Here is a 21,598-nt window from a genome sequence, read left to right on the forward strand (position 1 = left end):
TTTGCTTCTCCCTTGGGTAATATCTTTCCCTTAAAGCTGAATGCTCTCCGTCTATGTGTCTCTTCATTGTATGGATTAATAGCTGGTTACTTCAAAAACCAACTGCTGGTGAATCTGGGGTGCCTTTTGCCCTCCAAGTCCTTTGGCTAAGCTAAAATTTTCTAATGCAATATGTTACTTCTATTAATTATAATAAGCAAGCATTTTTATGGCAATTTCCATAATCAAAGTTCCCCACTCAAGCTTGGATCAGATGACTTTGCAGGGAAGGAACCAAGGCAAAAGAATTATGCAAAATGCTCAAAGCCACAGAGTGAGTCATACTCAAGGCATCAAAAAAAAAAAAAAAAAAAAAAAAAAGAAGAAAAAAAAAAAAGAAGAAAAAAAAAAAAACACCACCTTTTAGTTTTCTGATCTGTGCTTACACCCAAGGCAATCTCTGTCTTTCACAGCTAAGGATCAGTTCTGATACCAGTTACACAGTTACACAAAGACAGTTCCACTGACTCCTTCAGAGTTAGCCCTGATTTACTGCACCATCTGTGAGATCAGCATGTGGCACAAGACACTCTTATGACTGGAAAATACTAACAAAGAAAATATATTTACATATTTCCTCCCGCTTTCCATTGCTAATCCTTATTGGCCAGCTTTCTTCAAATACATTCAGTCAAATTTTGACTGAATCAAGAATTTTTCAAATCCAAATCTCAAATCTAAATCTAATAAGGCTGCGTTTGTTGCATCACACTGGACATGCAGCTCCTTGGCATGCAGCTTGACCTTGTCAAGGAACTTGTCCTATCATTTCTCTTTTTTACTTCATTCTCTATTTCTTGGTAATACAGACATCATCCAGGTTTTGCCATTTGTCCCTCTTCTAAGCAGTAATAACCACCTTTCTTTGGGGGAAAAAAATAAAAAGGAGGAAAAAAAAGAAAAAAGAATTGAAAACAAAACCTCTGTCTACTCATTGATTATAGAAAAGTCCCAATTTTTACCTGGCGAATTGCATTAAAGCACTGATGCCTTGCTGAATCATTGAGCCTCCTGAATGTATTGAGCCTGAAATAAAACATTTACTAGCACAATTAAAAAGAAGTGTTCTGTTACTCTTGTAAATTTCAAGTCTTTCTGCACCTTCATCTTGTCTTTCTTAAGGTATAGTTACAAAGTAATTAAGAGAAAGGCTACCTGGTCTGGATTAACAAATGTGAAATGAAAACACTGAGATGAAATCCCTTCAATGACTTTTTGAAATATCTGATTGCACAGGGGACACAGCTCGCTAAGGTTCAATTTAGACAAATTCCACATAACCTGGTTTCCAAAACTTATGACCTTCTGCTGCTTCTTCTCCACTTTGGGAAGGTAACCCACTGAGATGTCCCCATCTCTGATCTTCATGCTGCACATTTTAATGTACATTGACAAAAAGTACAAAACAAAAGAAAAATATATTTCCTTTGTTGTATCCTTCTCCCTCCCCTGCTTTTCAGAGGACAAGGGGAGTAAAATATTAGTGATTTCACTCATACTTTTCTTTGAGGATCTGAGGTAACTTCGCAATAGAGAAGAGTCCCTGAGCCTCAGTTCACCAGTGCAGGAGCACCAGACTTGTTCACTCCTGGAGGGGCAGAGCACTGACAGCCATAGTGTTGGGGCTGCTGGTGCTCCCAGTGGAGTCAGCACAGGTGCTGTCACTGCAACTGAAACATCTGGGTCTGAGACACAAAGCATCTGTGCTGCCTTTCTGGCTACTGGCACTGGTATCTGAGTTAAATTAAAAATACATAGTTATGGGTATTTGTAGGTGTAACACATGTAATTTGTTCTCGTGAGCATATATCACAGAGAACACTTGAAAAATACTAATTCTCATTTCAGATCTTACTATGAAAGGGACAATACTGAAAAATAATAATCTGGATAATAATTTTAGGGCAGTTGCTCAGATTTCTTTGCTAGGAAATTGGTAGTGAAATTGCTGGTTACTAAAGAGTGCAGTGCATTATGCTGCATAAAGTCACTCGTTTTCCAGAGATTCATCAGTTATGTTTTGTACTGCATCTCCTCCTGCCTTGAATGTGACTTCTGTGGGACCAGGCTGGAAACCAGTATTCTTATCTCAGTTTGTTTGAGCAACTTGTAAATTCTTGATGGTACCTGGATTTTTCACTAAGTATGAAATTACTGTGGAAGGTAGAGCTGGTATATAACAAAAGATTAAACAGTGTAGGGCTCGCTCCTCAGCATGAAAAAGGAGATGTGTGATTGAAGAAAATCATGAAGGTTGTCAAGAATGATTATTAGAAGTGCTTTTTAAAAACTCAGCGGGGAGTATTACTCACTGTTCTTTGCAATGCAAAAGGTGGGGGTTGTCACAGAAATCATCAGGCTGCAGGGTAAAACAGGCTGCAAGTAAAGAGAAGTTAAAAGAAAATTTCCTTCTGTTTATTTATTTATTTATTTATTTTACAGAATACAAAGTTAAACTGTGGAACTCACTGCTAATGGATCTTGCAAAGATTTACAGGCGTGAGCAGATTCAGGTGCTAACTGTAAAAATTTCACAGGAGAGAGCCACAAATCAAGGCTAATCATGAAGGTGTGGATCTAACCTTAAACTTCCATCTAAGCCGTGTTTTAAGGACTAACCGCATCAGGCCACTGAAGTGTTTCTAATTCTAGCAGCGATATCACCAAGCCACTTAAGACTATTGTGTCACCTTTGGCTTCTGCCTTTGGAACAGCATCTATTAGTAATGGCTTCATAAACAACGAGTGGCCACCCTTGGCCAGGATCACCATATACTCCTCTGCTTTATCAGCTCTCAGATATCAGAGGTGCCAAGAGAGCAATTTGCATCAGCAATATCCCATATTGTATGAATAAACAACAACTACCTTTGCGCATCCCAGATTGCAAGCCCCACTGGGATAAAAAATAACCAGTAAAAAAATAAAGAAGACTCCAGGATCTGAGAGCTTTGAGATCCCTTATGTATCCCATGCATCACTGCTGTGCAGGTACTAGGAAGAATGGGGGCACCACTACCTCCACCCACCACCAGTACAACTGCAGCACTATAACATACTATATCATAGAATCACAGAAGCACATCATTTTCCTTGCTGTTTTGCCAACTGTTTTGCATTCTGAGAGATTACAGACCTACATATAATGCTTAGCAGTGTTCTTGAATGCTTCTTTATAACAGTGACTGTAAAACCAGGGCGTCTATGTGTTATTTCACAAAAGAGAAAATGCAGCTGTGCAAGACATAACAGTAAAATTTAAACTGAGACTACTTCATGGACAATGCCTTTTTTATACCACATGCTGCATGAAAGAAGGTGGATTTTTTTTCTGGGCAAGGAATGTCTTTAGAGGAGCCCTGAGGAGAAGGATTTGGGAGTGTTGGTTGATGATAACTCAGTGTGATGATAACTCAACTGTCAGTGTGCACTTGCAGCCCAGAACGCCAAACGTATCCTGGGTTGCATCAAGAGAACCGTGATCAACAGGACAAGGGAGGTGATTCTGCCCCTCTACGCTGCTCTCATAAGACCTCACCCGGAGTACTGTGTCCAATTCTGGGGCCTCCTACACAAGAAGGACATGGAACTGTTGGAGTGAGTCCAGAGGAGGGTCACAAAGATGATCAGAGGGCTGGGGCACCTCCCCTATGAGGACAAGCTGAGAGAGATGGAGCTCTACAGCCTGGATCTCTCTGTGGAGACCTTATAGCAGCCTTCCAGAACATGAATGGGGCCTAAAGGAAAGCTGGGGAGGGACTTTTTAAAAGGGCAGGTAGCAGCAGGATGAGGGAAAATGTCTTTGAACTGGAAAAGAGTAGATTTAGACTAAATATTAGGAAGAAGTTATTCATTGTGAGGGTGGTGAGACAGTGGAACAGGTTGCCCAGAGAGGTTGTGGATGCCCCCTCCCTGGAAGCATTCAGGGAGGATGAATTCAGGCTGGAAGTGTCCCTGCCCACAGAAGGGGGCTGGAACTGGGTGATCTTAAAGGTCTCTTCCAATCTAAACCATTCTGTGATTCTTTGATAGTCAGTTCAGTCGAAAAAGAAATTTTTTGGTTCAAGTCCACCATTTCTCCACCAGGAAATATCCTTGTCAGTATTTTTTTCCCACTTATGAATGATTTTCTCCATTCACATGTAAAAAAGAGACTAGACTGACCTATACAGAGTAAGTAAATCAAGCAGTGTATTAAGATGTTCCACCTGTCCCAGAATACTCTGGCATGCCACACATTAGCTGATATTCACTTTCAACTTTAAAGTGGCTGGGACTGGATCATGCCCCCAAAGTATTTCCTAGTAGGATCCAGTGCTCTGCAACATGCCCTTCTAGAGACCCAATCTGTTAGGAAATTAGATCTGAGCACCCACATGGCTTTCGTTCAGCACAAGACGGAGCACAAGACCCAGGATATTCTCACTGCCTAAAGCCAGAAAGGAGGCAAGTCACCTTGTAGAACTTCTGGCTATATATTCCACTTTTCATTCTTGCTTCCCCACTCAGCCATCCCATCAGGTTTGCATCAGAGCTGGCATGTATCTGAACTCCTGCCTGGCCCAGACTATGTCATTATGCCCTTCAGTGCACAAAGTTCAGTGCATTTTCCACTTTTCAATAAGAGGTGCAAGGGCTGGAAAAACTGGCAGTAGAGCACACATTCTCCCTTCATCCTAGCAGTTCCCCTTGTGACTGCATTTACTGTCTCACACAGACTCAGGATGTTAACTAAACTGACAAGGACTAGACAGCAGAGAGAGGAAGGAAGGAAAACATCTGCATTTCCAATCCAGTGACTGCAAATAAAGTTCCTTGACTTTTAGAAGTCTCTCAAGCACAACACACACAGAGTTTAGAGAAGCCAGGGGCTCCCAATGAAAGTGCTGTGCTGTTATTTTCAGTGCCACAGCCGGGCTGGGACTATGTTTTGGTCTTCTGAGAAAAGGGAGCTGGCTGTCATGTGTACTTCTGCTCCTTTTTAAAACTCTCAGAGCAACTTTGCAACACAAAATCACTGAGCATTTACAAAGAAAGCTTTACAAAGGGAGACCACTTACTGCCTCAAACACAGTTTCCATCACTTCCTGCACAATTCATCCATGCTACGCAATGTCCTAAACAGCACACATCCTATCTTTCCCAGTACAAACCAACAGATACATTTTTATTTTTTTTCAACTGTAAAGCCAGGTTTTTTGTTTAACACAATGAAAAACCACATATAGCAGGAGCCTGCTGTTAGCATGACTTATGGTAATGAATCAGCAAGGAGACTGGCGAAAAGACTGATTCATGGCATGAAAAGGGTAACTGGGTCCTTTCCTTTGCCTCCCTAATTTGCCAATATACCTGCCCTTACCAGCACCTTTTGAAAGCTGTTGCCACAACACTACTCTTTCATCCAGCAGTGGGTTGAGCACATCATCTCTTTGCAGACTGCTGAGGAGCTGCATTACAACTGAGACTGGAGGCTGGTCGGAAGTCCCTTGAAATCCAAGTACTTGTGCTCAAGAGGAATTCACTCCACATTTCTTTCTTCTCGCTGAAGGCTGAATGTACAAATCTGTCTTATTTTCACTTGACTCACACTGTGAAGACACACACTGTGACACAGGAGGATATTGGAAAAGAAAAAACTCTTAGACCACTGGGCCTCAAAATGTGCCAAAACACACCAGGCATGAGAATCTGCCAGTTTCTCTATGGGAGGAGGCTGATCTCTCCACAAAGAGCCAAGCAAGCTGTGTTCCAAGGACCTGCTCTCACCCACTCATCCAAACCTACATAGGGGAGAACATCTGGGAAGAGCCACAGGACCTGTCATCCCCTGTTCTGCCATCCAGCTCTCTTCCCTCTTGGGGGGCTCAGAATTTGAGCCAAGGTGTTGTTGCCCTTGAGACTCATTCTTTAAAAAAACTGACTGACACTCAATATGTCAAAGCTGGGCTGTGCTCTGGGGACCAAGTGGCCTCCAGAGGTCCCTTAACCTCCACCAGACTGTGACCTGGCTTGATGTGTCCAGAGTGGCAACCCCATGCCCACAGCCATGCACTTGTAGCCTTAGGTAATTTCTTTGCACCGATGTCTCAGTACTTAAAGCAACGCTGATAATACTTCCAGAACTGCACCTTAAATAGTCTTTGGGACAGAAGTACAATTTTGATTAAGTAGGAAAGCCTTTATAGGTTAATTAAATAACAATTGCTAAACCATAGCCAACCAGTCATTATCTATGTTTTGATATGGACTTATTACATAACTGTTAAACTTGGTATTTAGCAGATAATAGCTTCCTTATTTGAAGGACTAAACATCTATTTGAGATACTTCATTTTTAAATGTCACCATTTCGGTTTACTAGACTTCTTGCTGTGCTTAACACAAATAGTGGGTATTTAAAGTAATAACAAATCAGCTGTCATCTGGGAGCACTCAGCAGAAGGCAGGGCCTGCCCTGTGACAGACATTTCCCTGCTGCTGGGAGGGTCCAGGGAGGTTCATGACCCCTCCAGGCCACCCCCATCTAGCTCTGGACCTGGGGGCTGATGGGGAGAAATATCAGCACACCTTCTGAAAAGTGGCTTCTCATCTCTAGAAGCACCAGCCTAGTTCTCCCAAATAGTCTTTTACCATTTCCTGGCAGTATTTTATGGAGAGTGACATGGAGCTTGCCCCTGACCAACTGGTGCCAAGCTGTGGCAGGTGCAGGGCCACTACCTCGCTGCTGTACCTAAAGCTCCTGTGGGCCACGAACTTCAGCTGCCATGGGATGAAATACTTGCATGCAGCAAACCAAAGACCATCCCCAACTGCTTTTCAAGCAGGCATCTTTCTTCAGAGTCTACATGGATGGAGATAGCTTTGCCACCACTCAGTTTCTGCTGTCATAATTCTCTTGCTAACAGATGAGATAAGGTGAAACAACATCCTGCCCAAAGAGTCTGAATGTATGTGCCCACCTGGGACACAGTCTTGGTACCAAGGTGCTACACTCATAGAGCCTTATCGCCAAATTATGTCTCCCTCCATTCAATTGTTTTTGTAAAAGTGCTTTTCTGTCTTTCAGAAGAAGGGATCTCCAGCTCTTGCAGCAGTCATCACATTGACAAGCAATGGCTGGGGCATTCAGCCATCACTGGCAACAAAGAGGTTAAGCATAAGCGAGCCTAGATGGCTGGCTTTTGAGGGGTGGGTTTAGGAAGCAGAGCTAACAATATAAGAAGAGGAAGTGCTGGCCATCCGTTTGTTTGTTTATTGTTTCAGCAGTTTGTGCTGTGTGTCTCGTGTGCTATCTCCATCCCTCAGTCTCCCAGCCAGTTCATTATGCACGGGAAGAGAAGCTTCCTGCTAGCAACCTCCTGGGTCCCCTCCCATTGTTCACAGGGCTGATGTAAAGTGCTGGGGGCAGCAGAAAGGGCTGCAAGCCTGCAAGAAATACTCCAGAGACCTTCTTCAGTTAATAAAACAGATGGTCTTATTGGCATACGCAAATTTCAGCACTAGTATTGCATTTAATAGGGTTCATCCAAAGAAAATCCCAAGAAAAATAAAGTGAGGAGTTTAGGTTATCAGAACCAGGGGGATAAATACAAAAGAGATAAGAGGATGAGCCGTACCTCTGGCATACCCAACAGCTCTGCCGTGTCTCTGCAGCCTTCAGGGACCAGGCTCAACAACTCCTTCTCTGCTAGGACCCATTAGTCAAAAGCAGAGGTAGAGGTGTTCCTTGCCTCCAACAGCTATGCTCAGATAGATCTCACCCCAGTTCCTGTGCCCAGAAAGGTCTTCAAGTTCCCCAAATTAGTGCACCTTGATCATCCTTGAAGGCCCAGCACTCTTCCTTCACCTGGTAGAGGGGCTAACAGGCAAGAGACTCTAAGCCCCAAAGACCATCAGAACCTTGTTTTCTGAAGTCCCAGTGCCCTATGCACTCCCAAAGTTTCTTCCTCATGTTTCTGCAGTGATCAGGCTACAACACCTTGCAGAAGGAGTGTGCTTCTCAGATGCTGTAAAAACACTTTGGTATTTATTTATTTTTTTGAAAAAGCACTTTGTACAGTCCCTGAGCTGGGCCTGAAGCAACACTAACAATAACAAATAGCAATGAGATGGAGCTGCAGAGCTGGGATCCAGATGTCTGCCTGAACTTCCCTAAAACTTAAGGGTCTTTAAGTCTGGTATGGGTTAATCTCCATTTAAAAAAAAAAAAAAAAAAAAGATGAAGGGGAAGAAAAGGGAAAAATGCAAGCAGAACACGCTTAACGACACATGGGAGGATGTCACCACCTCTGTGTGCTTGGTAACTGCAGTCTCTTGAAGGTGTGTCCACAGCTTCTGCACAGTCAGGAGCTGTCATTAGCCAGGAATAAAAGGATTTCTGCTCACTGACACTGGTGAAAGCAAAGCAATCTGTTTTGAAAAAAAACAGCTTTAAAGCACACATCAACACTTTTGATTATAAGAATCCTAGAGAAATATGGGCTTTGCTTTAAGTCATATACTTCTTTTCACTTTCTCACTGTGTTTACTTTTAAGCAGGTACTTTTCTAGTACACACCTTAGGAACTTCTACTTTCATTGCTTCTAGAGGTCAAAATTCTCTCATCTGAGACTTTGGAGGAAAAAAAACCTCTCAGTTCCTGGGTTTTCTCTCTGGAGGGTGTCGTCATTTCCAGGGAAGGGCCGGTGCCTCCCCTCTGGGACAGGAAGCGGCCACAGGAGCACTGTCATCACTGAAAGTTTTCTTTCATGCGGAAATATTATTTACACATGCCACGTCCAAAAGACAACAGCGGCAAGAAGGACTGGCAATCAACTCTGCTTTAAATAACCATTTTCTAAGGCAGGGAGGAGCATTTTTGTAGCTGTTTCCGTAACAAAGTGTTCCACTAGCTTCTGGCCTAGCTATGCAGCATCTTGCTCGTGCATTCCTAACAGCAGCCTTCCCTTCCCTTCCCTGCCCGCCTTTTATCAACAAATATGTAAGAAAAGAATTTCACCATGTCAGGAATTTTATGCTTTTGAAACAGAGCTCGCACACTTGACACGACCCAGCCCTGGGACAGAGCTGAGCTGCTGCCCAGATGGGAGGTCAGTCATGATTTTTTACAGATGTTTGGGAAACAAATCATGGTGCTTAAAAGAAAAAAGAAAAAAAAAGAAGTCTCCTGACAGTTCAGAGCCATGATAAATAATTTAGAGAGTGATTAGAGAAATCATGTGAAAGAGCTTTAAGGCTGGATCTTTCAGCTCCCTGATGGGGATACATTTAAATTAAACAGTCAGTAAATAACAAACTAAAGACCATCATGCCACTGGATAGTGAAAGCTGTTAGGGAGCTGAATTGAAATGATGAGTGGATATTGAGTGCTTTCAGTCATTTCCCTCATCCGTCTTTGGGTGATGAGAAAAAAATAAAAAAAGAAAAAAGAAAAAAGAAGAGAAACAGTAAAGAACGAGTACAGTTCTGACATTGTTCATCTCTTTCCTGGTGCAGAAATCACCAGAGATGAAGACACAGAAGGAAAGCAGAAATTATTCATTTCCTTCCCTCCCTCCCCCTGGAAAAAGAAGGAATAAGACAGTCACATAGGCAGGATGCAAGTCTCTGTCACAGGGAATGCAGGATGGTCCTGGTCTGTCAGAGTAAAAACCTGCAAGAGCAGAGGGATGCCCTCCATAAATTATGTATTTTGCCTGGTCTCTGTTAGCTTGCATTATTTAATATTTTAAACAATTACAAAAAGCCCTGACAACAACTCTTTCAAATGTACTGTGGCAACTGTATTACTTAAAGAACTGTTCCTCCTCCAAAGTTTCCTCGGGGAACAAATTAATTTCTGACCCAATTTTCAAATACTTCCCTTCCAAGAAAAGACTGGAGGGAGAAGAGGCCACCCATCTGCCAAAGGACTAAGGGAAGGGGTGAACTAACCTAGGTAGAACTAAAAGTTCAAGGTAACCTGGACCTTATGGATGGGAAGGCTAAGAAACAAACACTCTGCACTTAACATTACTTGGCAAAATTCCTAAGATTGTATATAATTGCCCATACACCTTTTATGACATCCAGGCAGACTACCGGCAGAGCAGTAGATTCCTCACCCTCCTTCGGGAGGACAGACCTCTTCATGAAGGACACATTTCCCCTCTGCACTGTGAAACAAGCCCGCTGCTCACATCAGCAGGGATGGAGCATCATTAAGGATGCTAGATTAGGCTCAATGCATAAGAAGTTTCTTGCTGCCACTGCAAAGGCAAATGCACACCAGTAAGAGTAGGCGATGGTCAATAATCAGGAAAAACTCTCTCTGTCCATCTGTATTAAAGCTACTGAGTGATGGCCGACTACAAGGGACACCAGCTGCATCCTGGTGACTACAGCTAAATTTGGCAATGGGGCACCAGAGCAGCGTTTACGGAATCTGAGGCAGGATATAGACTGTAAACATTGTTTCCCTGAGATCTTGCTGTGCATTGCTCAAAATTATTTTCAAAGACAACTCATTAACCCTCCACCCACTCTTCTCTGAGGTTGGACATAATGTTTAACAGAAAAATAACAGTCTTCTCTGACTGGAGGCTGGGGCCTAGGCTCATTTTTTCCCTTTCTTCAAGATATTTCCTTAACAATACAAATATTCAGGGGAATGTCCTGAGCCAAACTATGCTTTTATAATGTTGACATATGCTGCATAGGACAGAGCCTGGTTAATTAAGAAATTTTCTCAGACTGCCTATTCCACCAGGTAAGCAACTAACAGATAAAGAAAAGCAGTGTTCATCCAACCCCAGCTAACTCACATGCTCCTTAACTTCAGTTGCTTGTGGTTGCTTTAAGGGCTAGAAGGGGAATATATATCAATGTCAAGTCTAAGTTACTTGCAGGCAGAAGGATAAGCTTTCTCCCCTTTGGTAACGAGTGGTAACACCAGCAATAGCAGAGGCAGTAAAGCTTTGTTCCCATGAACGAAGTCCTCAGCTGAGCTCTGTGTGGGGTTTCTAGCAAAGAATTAGCTTGCAGCCCAGCCTCCTTCTCACTGAAAGCAGAAGGAAGAGCTCTCATAGGCAATTTACTCAGAGCTCGTGGATTTGCTGTCCTCATGAGGACAGCTTGGAAGAACCTGGCATAGCTACCCACAAGCAGCAATTGCCTGAGCATTGTGTCCTCACTCAGTCAACCTTCTTCTTGATGACGCTAATTTGAAGACTAAAGGGTTTGAACCACAGACACTGGCAGAAACTATAGAAGCCAGAAAACCATAGCACCTTTTCATGTTTCATTAGCATCTGTCCTCCCAATGGCTTTTCAGTTCATGAAATTATGATCATTTTGTGGACAAGGATACCAAAGCACAGCTTTTCAAAGAGACTTGTCAAAAGTCAGACATAGCCCCAGATGTAACTGCTGCCCCAGGGCACCAGGTGTGGTTGACCAACCAGGTTAAAGTCTCCCATTACAGCCATGGGGCCATGGCATGGGGAGGTTGCATGGGGGACCCAGTGCATAGGGCAGTGATGGGAGACCACCTGCTCTGACACCTCCCTCCTCTGCCCAGACGAGCTGCATGGTGTGTGCAAATACCAAAACAATTGTTTCTGCAGTGCCAGAGTTAGTTACGTCTGAAAGGGTACCACCGCACAGTGCGACATGTCATTAGGCTGCCGGCTGGGCACTGGAAGATGGATGTGTTGTTCACTTTGGTACGGGCAGTTAACAGCACAGCTATTTGGTTACATGAATTTACAAGCTTAGCTGCCAAGTAAAGGAGACCACAGGTTAACAGTGAGGGGTGAAGGTGCTTGTAAAGGTGCAGGCTGAGCCCTGAACCAAGACGATTACAGCTCACTGGGAGTTCCTGAAGCCCATTAGTGCCAGAGCAAGGAGCTGTCAAGATCCACAGATGAGCAGTTAAGTTTGCAAGCTCAGAGGTAACCATGTGCTGGGAAGGGAATTTGCTTTACTCTCACATATTCTGTACCTTTTCTCTTTCCTTCACTGAACAGCCCTCTGCCTCTGCACACTAGCCCCAAGCCTGGGGGACAAGCCAATCTTCCCCTGAAAAACCGTGCTCCTCCCCACCCCTGCAGCCCTCAGCCTCATGGGCATTATTCCTGTGGGTGCCAGCACTGCCAAGGAGCCCTTTCATCAGAAAGCACTGCTGTACTCCAACTACACTTAGTAGGTTCTGCTGCAGGCATGCAGAACCACTGCACACTCAGGAAAGCAAAAGCTAATAGTTTTCCCTAATCGGCATCTTATTTCCTTACACTGTCTTCTCCTTGAAATAAATAAAGGTACTTCAAGGTGTCAGACAAACAGTCGCACTTTAATTTCTCCCTTTGGCAAGCCCAGCCACTAATTCAGTCTTGTTATGGTTTTCCCACCAGGGACAAAATATATACTGAGCTTTGAAAACACGTTGTGTAGCAGCAATTGTTGCTCTAAGCCAATGGCTGTTTTGCTTTGTTCAGCACTGTATGCTTGTGTCTACTGTGAGATATTGTTTTGTTAAGACCTGTTATTGATTAACAGGGAGAGGAATTGAATTCCAGATGGGAGCTGCTGAAATACTCTAAAATGCTGCATAAAAAATGCAAATATTTAAAATCATCTTAAAGAAAGGTATCTCTACTAAACCAGACCCATTTCTCTCTTCAGCTGTACCATCTGTGGCATCTCACCTAAGGGCATTCTTACAGTTCAACTTGAGGTCTTGTCCTCATGCACAGATTTGGAGCTGATGAATCTGTCGTTGTGCAATTTGGGGGGGCTGATTCACCCCTGACACTTAAGTACTGCAGCCAAGTTATTGGGAACATTAAGTTCCTGGGAACTCCACATAGAGCAGATTTGTACATTTGTCCCATATCCTACAATTGCCTCAGAAGTACCACTGTCCTCCGTGTGGATACAGTAACAGGTAAATAGGCATAAAGTTGACCTAGGTCTATACAACAACTTCTACCCTACAAAAAAAAGAGACTGATTGTCATCTATAGGTTGAGTGTCATCTATAGTAGAGAATTTTTGTTGCTGCAACTGCAGAGTTCCATAAGAGCCCGCATAAAGCTAGTGTCTAGGCCATGGGCAACTGCCCTGGTGCATCTTGATCCCTTTTAGTGGCACCAGCTGGACTCCAAGCTGCAGCACTGAAAGACTCATGGTGACTTTGCAGTCTTCTGCTCCAAGCAGTTGCACATGTGTTATTTTAGCCCTATTGTGTAGAAAGCCCACAGGAATGAGGAGATGCTGTGACACCGATGTCATCTGACTGAGTGAAATTTACTGAGAACCATGTCCTTTGAGACATGAGCCCTGTGCCCTGAGCTGCACTATTGCACACAGGGTCTTAGATTTCTGTGTCAATTAAAAATGCATCTGGCAAAAATAGAATAGAGATTATGAAATGCAGGCCCACTTGTTTTAAATGTTATTGGAGCGGTTCCTGGAAAAAGGAACTGTGTTTGGAGGAGACAGCTCTGCATACCAGCTGGAGGAGCACCAGCAGCGATGCCCCCCATGGTGATATGCAGCAGTGTTTGTGGAAATGAAGGTACAGGGTGGATCAAGAGCTCACACAGATGATGACAGTCTCCACCCAGTATACATCCCTGGCCTAGGCCCAGGCTGCCACGTCACTGTGCTCTGGACTGGGATCAAAGGGTTCAGCATGAGCTCAGGAGGTCACACAGAGAGAGCGGCAACCTCCAGCTTCCAGCATGCTCTTTGTTCAGTTCATCCTGAGTTTCCCAGTTATGTTTGAGATCCCATCTAACTCTCACTAATTCAGCCACTACCAGTGGTTTTAGGGAGAAGAGCAATCAACCTTGACTTCACATTAACTTCCTCTGAATTACATTAAAGCCCTTTCCAGAAGAGCATTTTAAAGCTTTTTGTTCAAGAGAGGGTGTAGACAGGAGCAAAGAAAAGTGAAGAAGAGACTGCATACATGGCGGAGGGAATTAGATTTAAAAGAGTCTTTTGGACTTGTTTCAATTAACCTAGGTACCAGAAACCCCTGGAGAAAGGCTTCTCTTAGAGCCACTGAAGTAGAACAGAGCATTTCAGAGTCTCACTTTCACATTAAAATAGCAGCAGCAGAGCAAAAGCACTTTTGCTTCCAGCCCATGTATCTTCACAAACACACAGCATGAACTTGATGCCACACAGCTCTCAAAAGCAGCTCACCTCTGGCCAGCTTTTCAGTGGGGTTGCCCATGACCCAGTATAGATAATGCACAGAGGCAGGGCACCATTTTGAGCCCTCAGGCGCAGGGGCTCAGGAAGGGAAAGGATCCAAGCAATCTCATTGCTTGTGGTACAGGACATGTGTTAGCCTTCACCTTGCCTTGAAGCACAGAGTATGAAATAGCACTTGAGTGAGAGGACCAGTGTGCTCTAGCAGAGTTTTCCACAAGGCGGTTTCTTAACATAGCATGCCCCTTTGCTGTGCTGCAGATGCAGCATGTTTGCTTTCAGGATTTCCAATCAGTGAAGAAAAAAAATAGGAAAAAAAAAAAAAAAACCCTAGAAAACTACAATAGGAAAGTTCTTACCTAAAGGTCTCCCTGCATCAGTGGCAGGAACAAGAGAATCCAACATAGACAGTCTCTCAACTATAAATTTCTCAGACTTTCATCAATCCTTATAATGACAAGAAGATCCCTAACAGCCACCAGATTCAGAGAAACTCACTGACTGGTTTGTTTGAGAGGATTCTTGTCATTTCTTTCTCAGACAGTTTAATCATTTTATAAGGAGAAACAAGTGTTTGTGTACATTGGCCTTAGTATGTGCAGCAGTATTAATTCCCAAGAGAAACATGAAGCAGAGCAGTCAGAAGAGCAAGGCTGGTGAGACTGCACAAAATTTCACAGAGGAGACCATAGAGGTAATTCCACGAACATGCTTAGACCCATCTGTATTTGTTGTAAGCTAGAAGACCAGTTTCCTCAAGCAGAGGCCCCTAATTGACAAGCGTATGGTTCTAAAGCCTGGAAACAGATTGATGGCTGACACTGAATAAAAGCCTATTTCCTTTTGGCTCATAAGGGCTTGGCACTGTTGCTGATACCACAAATGTCTGAGCCCAGTATCAGTGCGTACGTAGCAGAGTGAATATTTGCTGGAAGCAGAGCCTAAATTATTCATGGAAGGCTTTACGATCTTAAATCCTTTAATTCCTTCATGTCACCAGTACAAAAGAAAACACCAGCGTTCTCTACTTATAGATTTTGTAAAGCAAAATTGACCAGCAAAGCTTGACAGGTGAAACAAAAAAAAACCCAAAAAGTTAATTGGTAAATGTCAGTTACTGTATCTCCCCTGCTGAAATTAACAGAGCCATTGCTAGAAACAGAAGCTGAGACCGAGCTCTCAAAGAAGCACTGGACACATTTATTTGTAGATCATCTGTAATCATCCATCCCAGCAATATTTGCATCTTCCTTCAAATACTTGTTGCTTAAAGGATTCAAGGCCAGATGGGCCACAGGTTAGATCTAGTTACTTGGCAATTCCTAACAATGTATGTTTGTCTTCTAGCTGTTCCTTCCAGAACCAGGAATCTTAGATAAATACTTGCTGCCACTAGAAAGAGCAAAGGAGATCTGAGTTCTTCAAACTGCTGCTAGGACACCAAGCTCAGTATCAAAATACTGAACAATAATTAGTCAAGCACAGGTCCTGCTGCCTGTGTGCTTTCACCAGGAGCTCTCAGAAATCATTAGCTGTTAGAATTAGGTTTCTCATGGACAGGAAAACTCACAAATGGGCTTCTGGAGCTATACTTTATCTTCTCAAAGAGTGCTGTGGGAGCTTTCAGCTGGACAGTATTGGCACACATAGGAGAGAAATCTTAGTTTGGACAGAAACACTTTCCACCTGGAAATCCTTAACTCATCTTTCTTTAGGAGGCAAAGGGCTAAGGGAGGAGTAAGGAATACAACCATTTTTAAGAGCAATAGCCACATCTTTCATCTGGGACTGAATCTTACTGCTGTTTTTTACACATTATTTCTCATTCCTCTGTTTGGAATAGTATCTCTCAGTCCCCAAAGGGGAACTGACCACCTGGTATGGCAGGCTATGAAAATGCACTATATGAGATGCTGCCCAGTACATAGGGCAAACCAACACAGACAGTTTTCTCTACTGACAAGAAGTCCTGTGTGCTATTCGTAACGATGTCGATAAAAAAAAATGCATATATTCAGACAAGAAGATTTCTTTTTTGCCCAAGCTGGCAGAACTGCTTTCAAGCTTAGTGCCTGGTACAATCTCACCATGAGTGCTTGCTTGTGAGGCCTTTTCCCATACAGCAGAAAGGACCTGGCCGGACAGTCAGGCAGCCTCACAGAGGTGCAACAAGCAGCAACCTTGTTTCTCTCTGTCTATAGGCACACATGCTCTACAATCTTTCACAGAAACATGCCAAAGCAAACACCAAATCATCTGTAACATTTCAGAGAGATAGCCAGAGCTCACAGATACTTTCCATACTGCCCCCAGACCAACCCTCTGTTTTCATTAGCACAAAGTGGAAATACACATAGTGGAGAGTAAAGAGATTAGCTTCAGAAAAAAACATGAACACCCTACCGGCTCAGATGCAATCCCTGGTCATAAAAAAGCAACAAGGTTGAACCAGTCAGATAGAGAATGTCAACCAGGTTAGCCAGTCTAAATGACTTGATGTATCTGAAGAACAGCAAGGTCCCACTCAGAACGGCTCAGGAGAAACCAATCATCTTGTAGGCTTACAAGGAATCTCTGTGCATAGGAACACCATGAGACAAAATCAGTTAACAAATGGCCAGATTGCAACCCAGAAATGTTAATATGGCATTTATGGCATGCTTCAGAGTTCAGTTCAGTTTCCTTGTTATTTCCACGTGGTCTGTGAAAACCAGCTACAAAAACTAAAGCCCAAAAAGCACATCTTTGAAGCCCAGAAACAGCTGTGTAAGTACTCCCTGCTTTTTTTCCCCCTACTAGTTGCACCAAGATAAATTTTCACAGAACCATGAAAGGAATCAGTTTAAAACCAGGCAAAAACAAAAAACATCAAAACAAAGGAAAACAAGGTTACTTTTAAGCAGGACTTGATTTGCCATGTAGCTACCTTTGCTGGCATCACTGACGGAACAATGCAGAAATTCAGGGCTATCGCTGCTGTAAAAGAAATACTCCTCAGACTGCAATCTATGAGAAGTGAGGCTCACTTTTCAGTAGACTATGGTACATTTTCTGATGGGAAATATCAGTCTACTAGTTCAGCTAGTTCTGACAATCTAATCCGTTTTGCTCACTGAAGTTAGTGATATTGAAGCTAGGTCAAGGACTTGAAAATCTGGCTGCTGCTAGGTTCCCCCACAGTGATCTCTTCTCCAAGTTGAATAAACCAAGGTCCCTCAGTCCCCTCTCCCAGGGTAAGATGACCCAGTTCCAACTATCTGTGGAGGACCTCAAGATTTCCCAAATGAAATTTTGTTTTCTGGTCTAAATTCTCACTTATAAACCTGCATTCACAAGGCACTCCAAGTGAAAGTCCAGATAAATCTCCTGGATGACTTGTGACTCTCACATGAAGGCACTACAACAAAAAATTAACTGTTGTTGCAATAAGAAACTTAAGCAATGAAGATAACTGTACCAGACCCTGCCTCCGGATCAGCTCCCCAGGGTCACTGATGGGATTGCACATGAAGGTCATGGGAAGCTTCAAGTTTAAAAAGACATTCCAAACTAAAGAAACAAAATCAGGGATGCCTTGAATTTGTTTCTAAACTGAAGGAATCTGACCAGCTCTTATGAGATTAATTCAGCAAAAGCAAAATTTGCATGAATGTGGAGGTTCCTCCATACAGCATGGATCACACTGAAGGCAAGGATGAAAGTAAGACAGACTGGAAAAAAAAGAAGGTGGCAGGACACCTTCCCTTTCACCTTCACTTTCCCAAACTTAGTTCAAAGCATTAACTCAAGGAGTTCACAGAGGCCATCAGTTGACAATCAGGGCTGACTAGTAAACCTCAATCTAAAGGAGAGTTTCATTTCAAACCACTTCTCTGAAAAAGGAAATTAAATAGAGCAGAGCAAATTTAATTTTAATTTAATATATGTAAAGAAGTGTATTTTGTACCCTGTTAATGCCACTCAGCATTATCTATGCCAAATACCCTAACTCATTAATCCTTATTCAGTCTCCATTTACTTTCAGTGTTTCTCCCCAGGTAAAGAATAAAGATTAGATTACTCACTTCGGTTTTTCTTTTTACTTTCTCATTTTGAGTGATAAGTCAGCTATGGCCCACAGAAGTTCATACTTCTCTGCATTCAGCAGAGAAAGTCTGAAGAAGACACTGAAGTGACTGATACTAGCCACACACAGAAGAGTTAACCTTTGCAAGTGCTGTCCTCTCCAGTCTTAAGTGCTGTAACTTCTGTGCTGCAAGTATGGCAGGAGGAAGTTTTCTCTGCTTAATAAACATGTCTATTAATTTACTTTCATATTACATTTCCTGAGGGGGAAAAAAAAACAAACAAAAAAAAAAAAACCACCATAAAACCCACTAGACTAGACTTTCCATTCTCTTATTTTAAATGCAGTGCAAGATACATTTTAGACCTAGGATTCATGCAGCTCCTTATTTTTTAGAAATCCTTTTTATGTCTTCAGAATTACATGACACACATTACTTATAAGCCATATCATAAGTACAGATCATTGAACACCCAAAAAAGGAAGAAATAACAGATTCAGAGAAGCCCACATCTTAAGGCAGCGTGTGAAATTCTGGTCATTCTGGGAAGCATGCGGTAAAATGAGGAGAGGGACAGACACAGAGGTGACCAGGGTGGTCAGAGGAACAGGTCAGCTTCAGATAAGGCCCAACTAAATAAGCCCTGGAAAAAGAGACAACCAAGTAAGATCAGGCAAAGATCTCTATGAAGCAGGAAAAGTGTACAATTATTTGTTGCTTTTCTTAACATCAGAGCAAGAAGGTGCTAAAAGAGATCATCATGAGAAAGTTTAAAACAAGAAGTACTACTCTAAAGAGGCATGTGACAGAGGCCCCACGCAACGTACTACCACAAGAACTTTTAAAGCTCAAGATGGACCAAAGGTTCAAGAAGTGATTAAACAAAATAATGGAAGAAATGTGCCTTAAGAGCTGTTAGTAGTAAAAGGGCACGAATTTATCCCACCACTCAGAACACCCTGAAAGCGCAGATTGAAATAATCAGAAAAGGCTATAATTTGGCTAGTGCTATTGTATGTTTGTCCCATTTCTTGTTTTCCTTCACCAAGTCCTCGCTGTCAGCCAATTAGACACAGGAAAGAGAAGGCACAGGAGAGCTAAAAGGCCTTGCTCCTGTTTTCTCCCTTCAGGATCAGACCACTTGAGCTGGCACACTCTATCATTTAGCCAAGCTCCAGAGGTGACAGTGTCAAGCCAGCTGAGAAGAAGCACCATAACATCACGATATGTTTCTGAGAAAAATGATCCTTCTTTCTCATGCTATAGCTTGTCTTATAATAGCAATAATCACAATTGCTTTGTAATATACTCAGAGCTCCTATGGAGATTGATTAAATGCTTCAGCTTCCCCTTAGCTTTAATCAAACCCAGCAGCTGTTTATCACTCAGAATACTTAGATCAATAGAGCTTACACCTTACACACACCTTTAAAATAGCATGCCCTGTACCAGCTCTCTTGAAACTGCAAGTAGCAATTATAATAAGTGATCATACACTGTAGAGCTAACATTGATAAAATCACCACAGCCAGTAGGATGACACCTTCCTAGCTGCAAATTTTTCCCAAGATCTTAATTTTAAAAAAAAAGGACAGGAAGGGCTAAGGTCAAACATGCTCAGCACTAGCATCAGATTGAACACAGAGACTACTAGACAGAGATGCAGCTGCTCCATCAGTTGCAGACCTTTTCTCCAAAGCCCACTAGCAGAGGAAAATCCACAGACAAAGCTACGTGAAATCCCAAACACTAATTAGAATACCTCAGCTTTGGTTGGAAAGATGTAAGAACAGGAGGCAGCTGATGTAGTTACCTTTAACCAGTTTCAGATCACCCAAGAAAGGTAGAGGCCACAATTCAGTAACGAAGAGAGACTACCTTCCCCCTTTCCAAGGATCACTGCTCACTAGAAGCTCCCAGAGGAGGTGATCTCCAAGCAGAGATACTTCCCCTTTTAAGAACCAGCCCTTCAATGACATTCGGGTAAATTGCTTGCACCGGTGCTACCAGAACTGGCTATTCCCCTTCAATAGGTGCTCAGTCACTGGATCGGGCACTGACCTAGCAGTTCCCATACAAATGGATAATGACTACAAATATCTATTTTACTCATTCTGTGAGATACCCTCCTGTCTTGTAACTGAGTTGGAGCCAGCAGTTTCAGAGACCTTACAACAATAAAACTTAGAGAATATTCTAATTACAAAAAAATTAGCAAATCCTACTGAAGATAGTGTGAATGCTTCTACTGACATACGTGAATCCAGGACATCCTTCTCATGTCAATCATGGTAAATTGAGTGGAAGTTGAACTCCAGGCATAAAATCATCATATCCAGATGAAACATATTGGAACAGTCCATTTCATTGTGCTGCCAGACAAGACAAGATAAACTCTTTGCTGGCGCCTTAAAAGGACAAATATTTGAATAGGAAGAGAAAGAGAGAGTTAAATCATTGCTTCTAAAATGATATGTTATGGAAAATTATTACATCACTTTTACTAGCAGTTCATAGCTACTCAATAATTTTGCAAAATTGCAGCAGCTCTGACTCTCTAAGGTCTTCTAGAGCAGCAGTTTGTTATTTGTTCATAAGTGGACAAAAAGCTGTACTCAAGAGCACCCCCATATGAGAAATGGTGTTTATGTGGAAGGTGACAAGATTTGGTTCATTCTGTACACAGTTGGTACATGAGTTTGAAAGATGGGACATTAAGACTGTGCTTTTCCAGTCACATGCACACAAAAATGCAGGCCCTTTCCCCAGCAAGAAAGGTTGTGTAAAGTAGTATTAATGTCACGTTAAGTCAAGAAAGATATAGCAGACAGCAGCCACTGAGGTTTAGGAGTACTTTAGGTGGGCCAGCCTTCAAACACTCACCTGCTCCTTGCACTGAAAAGGGAGAATGAGAAAATTGGCATGTCACTTACAGAAGCTCTGCAAAAATACAACATACTACGTTTGCTTTCTTGGAGACTGAGGCATTTTAAGGAAAAGATCATTAAAATCCAGTTAAGAGGGGAGGTAGAGAAAACACTATAAGTGGTCAGAAGGCCTCAGCCTTTCAGTAGATTGGGGGAAGGAGAAAGGAAATAACATGAGATCCAGGCAAACAGCTGTTGTCATTGCCATTCACAAAAGGAGGAACACTGGATAATCCAGACCTTTTTCACTTTATTTTGTTTTGCTGCTTTTTTCATACCTGCCTAGGACTTTAGCTCTTAAAAAAGAGGGAGATGGGGGAAGACAGGCTCTTCAAGTTATTTTTATGAGCCCAGCTAACAT

The 21,598-nt window shown here is 42.6% G+C and overlaps 1 long non-coding RNA gene across 4 annotated transcripts in view; it reads right to left on the reverse strand.

Annotated features, from left to right (window-relative positions):
• The window catches only part of LOC107311501 (uncharacterized), a 194,096-nt gene that overhangs the window by 148,385 nt on the left and 24,113 nt on the right, over positions 1-21,598 (reverse strand). Inside the window, exon 3 of one of the 4 annotated variants that reach the window (XR_014943954.1) lies at positions 2,349-2,415. The exons of the other annotated variants lie outside the window; for them this stretch is intronic. This is a non-coding gene — a long non-coding RNA (uncharacterized LOC107311501). Of the gene's footprint in view, positions 1-2,348; positions 2,416-21,598 lie in introns of those variants that run through there. 4 annotated transcript variants of the gene reach the window in all.

Source organism: Coturnix japonica, chromosome 3 (assembly GCF_054131305.1).
Source record: "Coturnix japonica strain WE chromosome 3, WE-NBRP24, whole genome shotgun sequence".
Lineage (NCBI taxonomy): Eukaryota > Metazoa > Chordata > Aves > Galliformes > Phasianidae > Coturnix > Coturnix japonica.